At 41.4% G+C, this 13,285-nt stretch overlaps 1 long non-coding RNA gene across 2 annotated transcripts; it reads right to left on the reverse strand.

Moving 5' to 3' along the window:
* On the reverse strand, positions 5,750 to 10,758 carry LOC110259532. 2 transcript variants are annotated; one of them, XR_002341971.1, is made up of 3 exons: positions 9,519 to 10,758; positions 7,782 to 9,035; positions 5,750 to 7,568 (listed from the first exon to the last, which is right to left on the reverse strand). It is a non-coding gene; the product is annotated as an uncharacterized LOC110259532 (long non-coding RNA). The 2 variants fall into 2 exon arrangements; XR_002341970.1 differs by having other exon boundaries at positions 5,750 to 9,035.

Consider the following 13,285-nt stretch of genomic DNA (forward strand, 5'->3'; position numbering starts at 1 on the left):
AATAAGCTTTTGTGAAACGGTGACTGTCAGTAATAACGCGAACAGTAAGAATTGCTTTGTGATGTGAGTTGCATGAGACTTTGTAGGACATGAGAAAATATTTATAGTGATGGGAGGTATAGCTGGAAGTTTGGGTGGTGGGATCAGAGTTGGGTGGAAAGCTTGAGGGATTATAATTCGAGATGAAAGATAAGCAGAGGCGGGTTCCAGCGTGGTGAGGGCAGCCCTGTGGAGGGCCCTGGAGGCCTTAGAAATGGAACACTAGTTTGCTGTGTGTGGCCACCAAGTTCCCAGAGCTTTGTTCCCTTCCTGCTGGAAAGGGAGAGGACTGGTGGGGATGAGGTTCATGCCACTGAGGCCCTGTGAAAGGAGTTTGCGTAGATAAGAAGCTGAGCCAGGCTCCCCAGGGGACACCCTCCACCCCATCTGCCTGGCTTGTGTTGAGAAGTGGAGTCAGCCTCTGATTACCTTGGCCAAAACCCCTTTCTCACAACGGTCCAAGAGCTGAGAGATCAGGATCTTTCTGGCAGCTGCTGGCATATTCTGAACCACAACGTTTGAATCAACTCCCAGGCTAGGAACCAGCTGTTCCACGGAGTGAGAGATGAGGAAATCTCATATGTGCAAGAACCTGAAAGGGGAAACTTGCTCTGGAGGGAAATGAAGTCACAGCTCTTGAAATACAGCATTTTCTCCAGACTGGGGGATCAGAGCCCTGACTTAGTCTGAGAAACGAAAATCCACTATTGTGACGTATGTTTGGAAGCTGGAAAAATTTAGGGAGTGTTGTGTTTACTTATCATTTATTTGCACACATTTTCAATATAGATAAGATATGTAAAGTGTTATAACGTCTCCCAAGGATGACTCATTTCTCTTGGCTTTTATATTGGGCATTGTCTGAGAGGTGTAAGGAGTAGTGTGCAGAATTTTAATAAATTTTCTTTCATTTCCTGTACATTTATACATATCTCCTAAAGAAATGGCTTAGCTAATAGTTATTGAGTGTCTGGCAGCTGCATTGTCATAGGTAAATTTTACATTTACGGCAAAGCACTTATGTCTATCGAGATAGGTAGATTGAAACAATATATACATACATACATTTAACTAATTTGAAAATAAAAATAGATCTATAGGAAGTTGCAAAGATAGTCTAGAGAGATTCCTGTCTACACTTCACCCAGTTTTCTCCAATGATTACATCTTACCAAAGTATAGTCCAATATCAAAAGCTGGAAATTGACATTGATACAAAATATGTATAGTTCTGTCACTTTGTTACATGTAGAGCTTACTGTAACCATGTCATCCGTTCTCCTTGGCATATACAGCAAGGAGTGGAATCACTAGGTCCCACGGAAACCAAGTCTATATTTAACCATTCAACCAAGTGCCAGCCCTTTACTACAATGGCTGCGCCACTTACATCCCCACCAGGCTAAGGGTTCCAGTTTCTCCACATCCTCGCCCAGATTATCTTGCTGGTTGATTAGTGTCATCTGGATGTGAAGCGGCTCTCACTGTGATTTGCATTCCCCTGGCGTCTAGTGACGGTGATCATCTGTTTTTATTGGCCCTTTGTGTATCTTCTTTAGTGAAGGATTTTGATACTTTGCCCACTTTTTAATTGGTTATTTGCTTTTTACTACTGAACACGAAGATATCTTGGTATATTTTAAATTCATGTCCCTTAGATTTATAATTTTCTGATTTTTCTCTCATTCTATGGGTTGTCTTTTTGCTTTCTTGAGACTGTCTTTCGAAGCACCTAAGTTGTTAATTTTGATCATGTCCAGTTTCACTATTTTTTCTTTGGTTGCTTGTGCTTTTGGAGTTTTGCATCTAAGAAAACACTGCTGCATCTAAGTGCATGAAGATTTACGCCTTTCTTCTAAGATTTTTCATACTTTTGGCTCTTACATTTAAGTCTATAACACATTTTGAGTTAATTTTTGTATATAATATGAGGTAGGAGACCAAATTCATTATTTTACAGGTAGAGATCCAGCTGTCCCAGCATCATTTGTTGCAGGGACTATTTCCCCTCCATTTAATTGCCTTGGCACTTTATTAAAATCAAGTGACTTCATGCCATATCTTTTAGACTTGTTTTTTTCTATCCCCAAACTCCAGTTCCCAAGAACAAGCCATTTAAGCTTCTCAAGGATTAGCGAACACTTGATCTAAAGCTTCAGAAACAAGGGTTTTTAAAGCTGTGAAGAACCCCTTGTCCCTTTCATTCAGTGAGACCCTGACACTTTTTACAGAGTCCAGGTTTGGATGAGAAGAAACACCCAGTGGCTTTGGGAAACTGCAGGAAGAAGAGGGTTGGAGAGAGGACCCAAGAATACATGACAAACACAACAATCAACTTGACTTCTTGTTTTTTTTTTTCAGTTGTACCTTTAACTAGTCTTGGGTTTGGTTTGTTTGCATAGCCTCCCTCTCTTCTCCAGAGTACAGTGGAGCCTCACACTGGTTAAAAATGCAAGATGTTGCATCAGATAAACGCAGAATCAAATCCCAGATCCTCTGTTCCTGCCTACCCGTTGGCTCTCTGCATACGTCACTTTCTTCTTTTGCAAAATTGGGATAACCATTATGTCTGCCTCCACGGATTGTTTGAGTATTAGATAATAATGCAAATAAATACACAGCACTGCCATGGCATATTAAAATAGTATCTATGATTATAGATAAAACCTTATCTGTTCTCGGTTGGTCCCTTGGCTCCTGTTCTATAAGATGGGCTAATCTGCCAGTGCGACTTCCAAAACTCCTACTAACCTCGTAGTAGGTTTGACGCAGTTTTCTTCAGAGGGAATAGAGAAGATTTCAATTTCTCGTATCCTTAAAATTTCCTGAGTGTATTATGAGCTGTCTTAAATTACCTTTACTATTGGGGGCGGGCGGGGTGGGTGGGGAGGTTTAAAAGTTCCAAAGTGATACTAAGCTTCTCTTCACATGTGATCAAAAGGGGACAGTTCCAGGAATCTGTAACACCCCGTGGCCCTTCCACTTACTCCCTGTGACTCCAGGCAGATGGTTCACCTTAGGTGAGCTTCACTCTCATCACTTGAAAAATGGGGTAAACTATCCGCATGGACTCTTGTACAGAGCTGCTCTGACATTCCAAGGAGGTAAAAAGTGTACGGAGCTTTAAAATTTAAGTGTGCTCCATCTGTGAGATGATTTTTTTATTTCATTGAAATCCACAACCAAGTGCACTCTTTGGCAAAATATCAATGCAAAATGTTTTGTTATTTTTTTCATTAGTATTGTACTCCTGTGTCAGTGGCCTTAAGAGATACAAAGAGGATAGTTAGGTCTAAAGCTTAAGCTATGAAACAAAGCAGGGAGTCAAATGCAGAGAACACTGCTGTCTATCAAGGCTCTAAGATGTTTTGAAGGGTTAATGCTCAGTGTTTTTGCATTCTTTTCTGAAATCTTAGCGGGCTGGCTCTCTCAATGCTTCCTTTCTTAGTGATATGATCTTTGGGAACAGGAAGTAGACGAACTCAACTTATAATTTAAGGGCCTTAATTTTAGAGCCAAAGTAATGGTCCCACAGGCTTTGGTCTGGTCATTTAGGAAATCTGATACTCCAGTGTGTGTGTGTGTGTGTGTGTGTGTGTGTGTGTGTGTGCACGCGCGTGCGCACTAACAGCAATTTGTGTGAAATTTACTGATTCTTACAGGTTCTTTTGATAAATTCAAGTACAATTAAATTATGTAAATGCATTTAAAAATAGGATCTACTAAGACTCTCTCTCCCTAAAAGTAGCCTCAACCCCTATTCTTCCACTTCAATATTTACAAAGAAAGATGTCTAAGATGACGGCCACCTAACAACACTGATAATTAATTCTGTGCGGTATAATTTTAGGGGATATTTTACTGTCATTGTTACACTTTCCTGTAATTTTTAGGTTTTCCCCCCTTTTTATTTAAAAATAATTATAAACACAAAATTGAGAAAACTGTCATCCCTTGTATCTTCTCCCTATGGCAACATGTATGAATCTAGCACAGGCCAAGCTAAGAAACTGACACTGGTGCAACACAAATGACAGACTTACAAAGCAACCCACAAGGGATTAATCTCCAAAATACACAAACATCTCATGTAGCTTTGTATTAAAAAAATACAACCCAATCAAAAAATGGGCAGAAGATCTAAATACACATTTATCCAAAGAGGACAGATAGAGGGCCAAAAAATACATGAAAAGATGCTCAACATTGCTAAGTATTAGAGAACTACACATCAAAACTACAACGGGTTTCACCTCACACCAGTCAGAATGGCCATCATTAACAAATTCACAAACAACAAATGCTGGAGAGGCTGTCGAGAAAAGGGAACCCTCCTACACTGGTGGTGGGACTATAAACCACTATGGAAAACAGTGTAGAGCCTCCTCAAAAACTAAATATAGAACTACCATAGGACCCATCAATCCATAACTCAAAAAGATACTTGCACCACTATTTATAATAGCCAAAACATGGAAGCAACCTCAATGTCCATCAACAGAGGAGTAGATAAAGAAGATGTGGTATATTGATATGACGGAATACTACTCAGCCACGAAAAAGAATGAACTAATGCCATTTGCAGCCACATGGGTGGACCTAGAGATTATCATACTGAGTGAAGTCAGACAAAGACAAATGTCACTTACATGTCGACTCTAATAAAAAGTGATACAAAAGAACTTATTTACAAGATAGAAACAAACTCACAGATTCCAAAGCCGACCTACGGTTACCATGGGGGGAACAGAGTCAGGGTGGGAGGGAGGAATTAGGAGGATGGGAGTAACACACACACTATTGCATAAAACAGATAATTAACAGGACCCTACTGTGTAGCACAGGAACATCTACTCGATAGTTTGTAATAACCTATGTGGGAAACAACTGATTTGCCTTGCTGTACACCCGAACCCAACACAACATTGTAAGTCAATTATACTCCAAAACCTTTTTTAAAAAAGACAGATTGATTCAGATTGTACCAGTTGTTACATGCGCTGATTTGTGCTGACAGTTCATCTTAGCTCTATTTTCTCCTCTGTGCGCTCTGCTATTATAGGGGTGTGGTGGGGTGCACAGCACACAGGGCTTTATAGGGATAAACACATACCTACTTAGAAACGGCACATTATCACTCATACGGTAACAAATGGGCAGGAAGTGGCTTCGTCCTCCCCAAATTACTGGTAAGGATGTACTTGAGCTGGCTTGTACCAGCCCTGAAGGCCAACTGTTAAATACTCAGGAAATTTGTCATCAGTGGCTTGAAATCGGCCACAGAGGAAGCGCTTAGGTCAGAGAAATCTGCAGCATCAACCAAGGCTCGCTCGCTCTTCCTGGAGCCGGCTCAGCAGCACCACTGTGTGCCCAGCACACACAGCGTGTCTCTGTTGATCCTGGTTCCCCATGCAGCCCTCCTCAACTGGGTCTCAGGAAAACCTTATTCCCCAAGGAGGACCTTTCCTTGTTATTCACGATGTTTTTCCTTCAGGGCAATAGATCAGGGCAGCTAGACAGTCTAATAAAAATTGATTTTCTGTTAATGGCTTCTAATACCTTCATTTACTTACATTTTTGCCCAGGGCCTTTCTGGAATACGTATTTATTTTCATTTTTTTATTTAAATTTTTTTTCCAGCCACGCCCATGGCATGCAGACATTTCTGAGCCAGGGATCAAACCTGAGACACAGCAGTGACAACAACAGGTTCCCGACACACTGAGCCACTGGGAACTCCTGTATTTATTTTTAACTCCAAGACAACATTTGGGGGCAGAAGAGGGAATGTTGGGAGTGGGAGGGGCTGAGTGCCTGTCTGCTCCCACCAAGCTGGCAGTGTCCACTCCCCCACATCAGGATGGGCACTGCCTTGTCTTCCCCCAGTCCCACCTCTTCCTGTTTGGGCTGCGGGATGTCAGTGCTCCCTTCTGTTGAGGCAGGGGATGGAAACTGGGAAGAGAATCTTGCTTTCAACTTGAAAAGAGGTCAAAAGAAAAAAGGACTCTTGGCCGATCGCAGTGGATTCACAGGTTTTTATAAGGTGAAGGGCCGTATCCTTTCCTTGTTCACGAACAAGTGTGCTGTTACCCTAAGGACATTCCCTGTCAACAGAAAGGGTAAAAATGAAAACACAGCTTTGCTCTTCTCTCTTCTCCCCTTGTCTAAGGACGGTGCTTGTTTAACAGATTTGTGTGGACCTGGAAGCCTAATCGAGGCACTGTGAGCAAGCATTAAACGTTCTTTCACCTCAACGAGCCACTAACTCCGGACAAAAAGCACACTGGCAACACGATATAGTGGAAAGAGCTCATGCTTTCAAGTTAGATCCGAGTTCTGATTCTAAATTCTAGCTCGGCCACTTATTAGCCGAACAAATTTGGTCAAGTTAGCAACCTTTACATGTTGGTTTCCTCGTTAGGAAACGTGAAGTTGTTTAAAGCATGAATGAAAATACCTGGGCCCCTACCCTGCACCTTGCATTTCATGTCTATTTTTACAGTGTTTCATTTTACTATATTGAAATTTGATCCTTACCATAACCCGGCCAGGCAGGTTGTATTAGCTCCATTTTATGGATGGGAAAATCGAGGCTCAGAAACTTTCTTTAACTTGATTTAGGTCATAGAATGAATGGGGAACAGACTAGGACTCAAAAGACTACTCTGGAGGCCATATAGCCTATGAAAAAATGTATTAAAAAATTCTGACACTTGTAGGGGCTCAGTCATTGTTCTGTTGTTATTCATTTAATATATAATTAATTGTATGTTAGCTCTATTCATAATTATATTAATATCTATCATGATATATATAGGATTATACACTATACAATGCATTAATTATATGAATATATATGCACATATATTTTAAGTGGAAAGTTAACTGAACTCGGAGTCAGATGATCCGACGTTCATTTGGGCTCTGCTGTTTACGAGGTCTGCCAATAGACAAGTCAGTTACGCAGGTAATTCTTTGTCATACACAGCCGTGAGCAGGACATGGTAACTGGTCAATAAATATTTGTTGAAAAAGGAAGACATAAACAAATGAATGAGTAAATGGTCAAGGTCTCTTTCGGGTCTTAAAAAATGCCTCTTGTTTTGGTGTACACACATGAAAAATTAAACAGGTAGTTCTCGAAGGAAAAGGAAATTGTCAGAAGCCAAGGTACTCCAGACCACAGTGGTTCCTTATAGCGGCCCCCTGTGGTGGAAAGGGGGCATTGCAAGGCTTCCAGGAAAGCCTGATGGACTTTGCCCAGGACTTGCCCCGCCCCTCGTTTGCTCCTCCTCTGCTCCCTATTAACCCTAGCTGAGCAGTAACACTTTGGCTTAGTCCTTTACCTAAATGCCCGCTTATTCACTTAACACTGCAGTGCTCTGGCACAATACCTGCTGTTTGGCTTTGTCAGAGTCCCGGAGGCCTGGGAAAACAAGGATGTCTGGAGGAAACAGCAAATGCTGTTCTTTCAGAGCTAAAATCTTCTATTAACCTTTGCTGCTATATCCTTTATCCTTATAAATGATCTGAAAAACCAACAACATTTTTTTTAAATGTGATATTTGAAGACTGCTGTCGATCCAGCCCTTTTAACTGAGCCACACATGAAAACTTTTGGTACGAATTCTGCTATGGATCCCATTTAATTCTCACAACAGCCCGCCAAGGGGAATTATCTTATTTATCCCATTTCACAAAAATGAAGCAAAGGTGTCAAGTAGTTACTCAGTGACACATACCTAGTGGCAGACCTAGAACCAGGGCCCAGTCTGTCTGTCTTCTGCACACACGCGACCTCTCCGAGTAGAAAGAAAACCAGGATGGAAAGAGCAACAGCATAATTGGGATTCTGCTTTACTTCCATCAGCAGTTAAAATAAAACTGAAGCACCTGGCTTGTTTTGAACTGTGCTTTCCCACAGCAGCCCCCATAGAACTGGGGAGACGCCAGCACTAAGAAGCAGGGATCCTTTGTCAATTACAGAGCCATGTATAAAATGCCGTTTATGGTTGAGGATGGCAGGCTAATGGAATAAAAGCTTATCTAGCCAATGTTTTGTGCAAACAACAAGAAATGGTTGCTGTTTTTCATTCCTGCACTTCTTGGGAGGTAAATGTTTTCTAAGGGCAAATCCCTATTTTTCTCTTTAAAAATTCCGCTAGGAAACATAGTATGTTTTGGCAAAGGTATTTTAAAACCTAAACTGTGATTTAAAAAAAAAAAAAAATCAAGTACATTCACAGAGAGAAACTGGACACAATGACATGCCTTCCCTTGGCTGTTCTCCGGGGAGGACTTGCTTTGGGGGTGGAGGATGGGGGAGCGAATCTGATGAGCTGCCTTGACCCTTTTTGTTTGGCGTTTTAGGGAGTCTGGAATACTTGGAGACTGAGTAATTGGTCCCTAAGCCTTTGGTGTTTGCAAATGAGTTTGCTGCCTGCAGGAAGACAACAGCCCAGCTTCCCTGAAGTGAACAGAGGCTGAAAAACCCAAGATGGTGAAATGCCGTGCCAGCCAAGTAGACAAAGCAGTGTTTCTGTTGAGATTACTGCTTTCCTAGGCATGTGCGGAAGAGACGCAGGAAACCCAAGGGACACAAAGTGCCCCATAAAATGAGCTTCAGATTTCCTTTGAGCGGGCGCTTCTTCCTGGACTTCTAGGCAAATGCTCCCTCCTGTGGTCAGAGAGTAGAATACAGGGAATAGAGCACTTCAACCGGGAGAATAAAAGCAGGAAGAGAATGTGTTTTGCGTTGTTTGTTGTTGTTGTTGTTGTTTGTCTGTTTTCTAAAGAGCTTTTTGTTTATGGGCCAAAATTATTGTTTTAAAAATAAAATAATGAAGGAAGAGATCACCAAACTCTTGCGTAAGAGCGAAACCAGCCAACAAACCCCCAGAAACAACAATAAAACCACTTTCCAGAAAATGGCCAAGTTACCTATGTCCGTGGTCACAGAGCCTTCTTTTGTCAACCAAGTGCGAAATGAGGCGTCTCTAAAAAGTAAAACAAAGTAATGACTACAACAAAGCAGAAGCAGCCTCACAGATACAAACTAGTGGTTACCAGCAGGGGGAGGGGAGTGGGGGAGGGGACCAGAGGGGAAGGGATTGAGAGGTATAAGCCCCGAGGTATAAAATAAATAAATGCGAGAATATCATGCACAGCACAGGGAATGTAGCCAATATTTTGTAATAACTTTAAATGGAGCGTAAGGTATAAAAATACTGAATCTCTATGTTGTACATCTGAAACTAATATTGTAAATTGACTCAACTTCAGTTAAGAAATGCAAAAAGGACTCCCTCCAAGAGCCCAATATATAAACAATAGAACTAGGATGATTTAGTGAGACTTGTTAGGTATCAGAAAATGTATTAGATGCCTAAGATCGAAAACTGAAAAACACATTCTCTGCTCTCAGCTCAGATCCAGTGGGGATATAAGTTGGGGTGAATAGAACAAGTAATTTTACCTACCTGGTCAGTGACAAGATGGGTACACGCAGAAAGCTTTGGGGCAACAAAGGACATGGTGTCCAACTCTTGAGGAAGACACGGGATAAGTGGAATCTTCAGTATTTATTCAGGACTTAATGGCTGGACCAAGAAGAGAGTGTGAGCTGTATTTTCTACAGGTGGCTTAGACAGAGCTGAAGCCTTGGGTCGGCTGCAGTGTCTTACTTTGTCCCAAATCCCATGTTTATGTTATGTGCTTATTTCCATAAGCGTTTGCGAGTGAAGCCCACGGAGTCATGGGAAAGCAAGGAGGGATTTGAACGAAGAGAACAAGCTGCTGTGATTGGACATTACATCAACCTGGAAACAAAAGCAGGGATTATTTACAGAGGACACAACTGGTAGCAGTTAATGTAACTAGGAAGTACTGCAGGGGTTCAGGTGAGACACTCTTAATAGAAGTGACAGAGAAGAGAAGACAGGTTGGAGACCTCAAATCAATCGAACTTGTGAGGGATTGGCTCTGGAGGGGCGGAGAAAAGCAGGACAGAATGAAGCCCAGGAAGTTATCATAATTCTACGGAATATCTCTTACTGAGTTGGGAGAACCAGGAGAGGAGCAGGTCTGGAGTGAAAGATTAACTCAGGATACTTAGTGGTTTGTGGTATTCCTAAGGCTTTTAGGCATCCTGCATCGACTTCTGTTTCACTATTTCTGAGACTTAATCATCTTATTTTCCTAGAAGTTCATTGAAAGCAAGGAACGTATCTTGTCCCATGGAATGCCTTCTGGAAAAAGCATTCTTTTCAAATTGTTTTAAAAAAGTCATTCTCATAAAAATTCATAAGCATGTGTCAAAGTTTTACGTACTTCATTAATTCAAGGAACCAGTAGAGTGAACTGATTCAAGGAGGACTCAAAGAATGGGGCAAAGCATGCTGAAATGAAGGCAGTCTGTTAGGAACCAAAGTGGTTAATTTGTGTCTAGGACTAAACCCTAATCTTCATAGTTTTCTTTTTCGATTAAGGGAAAAAAAGTCACACCTTATCACTTTTCTGTAAGTTGGCCTCCTTTTGGGCTGCAAAACCATCCGGGCGCTCATCAGCTGTGGCATTCCCCAGTCAAAAGACATTTCAATTGCCACATTAGAAAGCACACTGAGGAGTTGCCATCATGGCTCAGTGATGAACGAAAGCAACTAAGATCTCTGAGGATGCGGGTTTGATCCCTGGCCTTGCTCAGTGGGTTAAGGATCTGGACTTACCATGAGCTGTGGTGTAGGTCGCAGACTCGGCTCTGATCTGGTGTTGCTGTGGCTGTGGTGTAGGCCAGCAGCTGTAGCTCCGATTCAACCCCTAGCCTAGCAACCTCCATATGCCACGGGTGTGGCCCTAAAAAGACCAAAAAAAAAAAAAAAAGAAAGAAAAAAAAAAAAAAAAAAATTAGAAAGCACACTGAAATGAAATTATAAAAACAAAATACTCATTGTTTTGCCTTATTTCCAAGCCTTGACTGTTTTTCTACATACTTTCCTAGAGTAGCTCTAAGGTATTTAATGTGCACTTTGAAATACTGAATTTATACCCTGCGGCTGTACAAAAATACATTTGAGGTGATGTAAATTAAAGACAAAACGAAAGTAAATTAAAGGCAAAACAGTAAAATCAATGAATGAAAAGAAAATAGAAATAATTGATAAAAGATTTCAATGAAATTTTAGATTTGTTCAAGCATTTCTAGGCAGTTGGGGCACAATAATGCACACGATAAATTATTTATCTCATTATAAAGGAAGACAGATCCACTTCCTGAATTGGCTGTCATTTTGTCATTTCTCCTGTTCCTTCTAAATTCTGAGGAGCGTCATACAGAGCTTCCCGTAGTTGATACAGATGCAGTGGCACTTGCTCTCAATATTTTAACAGTAATTACCGCACAGATTCCCAGTGCCTCTTAGTAATGGAACTTATTGATCAATGATTTCATATTTATAAGGCAACTTCATGCAAAAATGTATTTGTTAAAAACATTTTTATATGGAGCATTTTCAGTGAGAAGAAAAAGGCCTTTATTATTCACTCTCATATCCCATCTGTAACCACAAAGTGGCGTCAATACAATAAGCATTCTTCATCAGCCATTGGACACAAATCTTTCCCCTTGGGGTGCGTAAGCACCGCTAGGACAGCTGCTCACGCATGGATCACAGCGCATGGGAGGAGTCCCTTTATGTGGACTTTGTGTGAACCTAGCAGAGGTGTACTTGTCTCGTTGGCCCTGTGGGAAGGAAGCGTTTCCTACCTCCATTCGTGTCTCCAAAAGACACTGGGGAGCTTTCTTCTGGGACTGGAAGGAGGTAGCTGAGCTGTTGACATGCTAGCAGATGGGAGTTTTACACCAGAACTGGAGTTCATCAAATCAGAGATTTCCATCTGTAACATTAAACAGAATCTATAGCAGTAACTGCCTACTTCGCAGCATGCCCATGGGCTTGGTACCTCTCTCAAAGAAGACTCAGTCGGCTGTTACATCTTCATCCGGTGACACAGGTGTGATGTCTTGAGGGCTGGGGATGTGACTTATCCTCTGTTTTCGGGACCTGACTTGGCACAGGATACCCGGCTCCTAGAAACGGGGGGCAACAGATCATTGTCTTCAACTGATGAGTGATACCTTTTGCTACTTAAAGAGGTTGCCACTGAAAGAACCCTTCTTAGCATGGATTTTTCAAGCCCACCCCCAAAGGCTAATATTATTTTTTATTGCTCTCCATAGTGACAAAATTATACCTCACATTGTGCCCCATTGGTTCTTATTTGTTTCACGTGTACGGGGGTTGTTTCCTGCCCTTGACTGAAAGCTCTTTGAGGGTAAACTCATACATACCAAAGTTAGTATAGAGATGGGTACATAGTGGGTGCTCATGTAACACATGCTTGTTAACTTGTTACATCTAGTGGGTGGAAAGGTAGATAAAAAGGTGGGTGGACAGAAGAAACGAAGTCACAGCTAGAATAAGAACAGCAAATAGCTGGCAAGATTCTTCCCCAAACTCTGTTTGGAGCAGACCATGGTTCTGTCCCCATGAGCGCAAATTCTGCTTTGGACTCCTCACCACTTTACTGGCAGGTACAATAAAAAATTCAGAACGGAGAGACAAGGAGAAACCTGCATATCATCCTTGATGTAGAGTTTGTTCCCTGACATTATATGGAAAACCTTCCTCCCCCTTGCCCTATTTTTCCAAAGTGGATTAAGGTTCAAACAAAACAATAACCTACGGACAAGGCAAGATAAAGTTTTACAAAATGCAGTTTGTTTTATTTTTATATAAACTAAAACACCAGAGCTCATTGATTCCTATATTAAATACATAAATTATAAAATAACCATTCATAAAACTTTACATACAATAAACCGATTCCAGTCTCTACAGTGATGCGTACAGTACGTGTACATGTTTGGTGTACTTCGGAGGATCATTCTGGTGAAAAGCAGTTCATTTATATTTTTCTTCCATTAATAAACAAACACTGAAGCAATATATGGAGTCATGCTAGTGAGATGAAGAGAAAGGAGCCCAACCGAAGCAGGTGATTGAATAAAAGCTCTGAGAAACTGACCCCCTGGCTGCTCGAGTACAGAGACATCTGGGGAATTGTGCATATTACCGTGTACTGGTCTATTCTTGAGTCCTCACAGAGTTGGAGCTTGAAGGTTGGAACAGGCATAAACTGTCTTTGGAATGGGAATTTTTAGCTGATAAAAATGGGACTTTGGGTAAAT

The sequence above is a fragment of the Sus scrofa genome, chromosome 2, assembly GCF_000003025.6.
Source record: "Sus scrofa isolate TJ Tabasco breed Duroc chromosome 2, Sscrofa11.1, whole genome shotgun sequence".
Lineage (NCBI taxonomy): Eukaryota > Metazoa > Chordata > Mammalia > Artiodactyla > Suidae > Sus > Sus scrofa.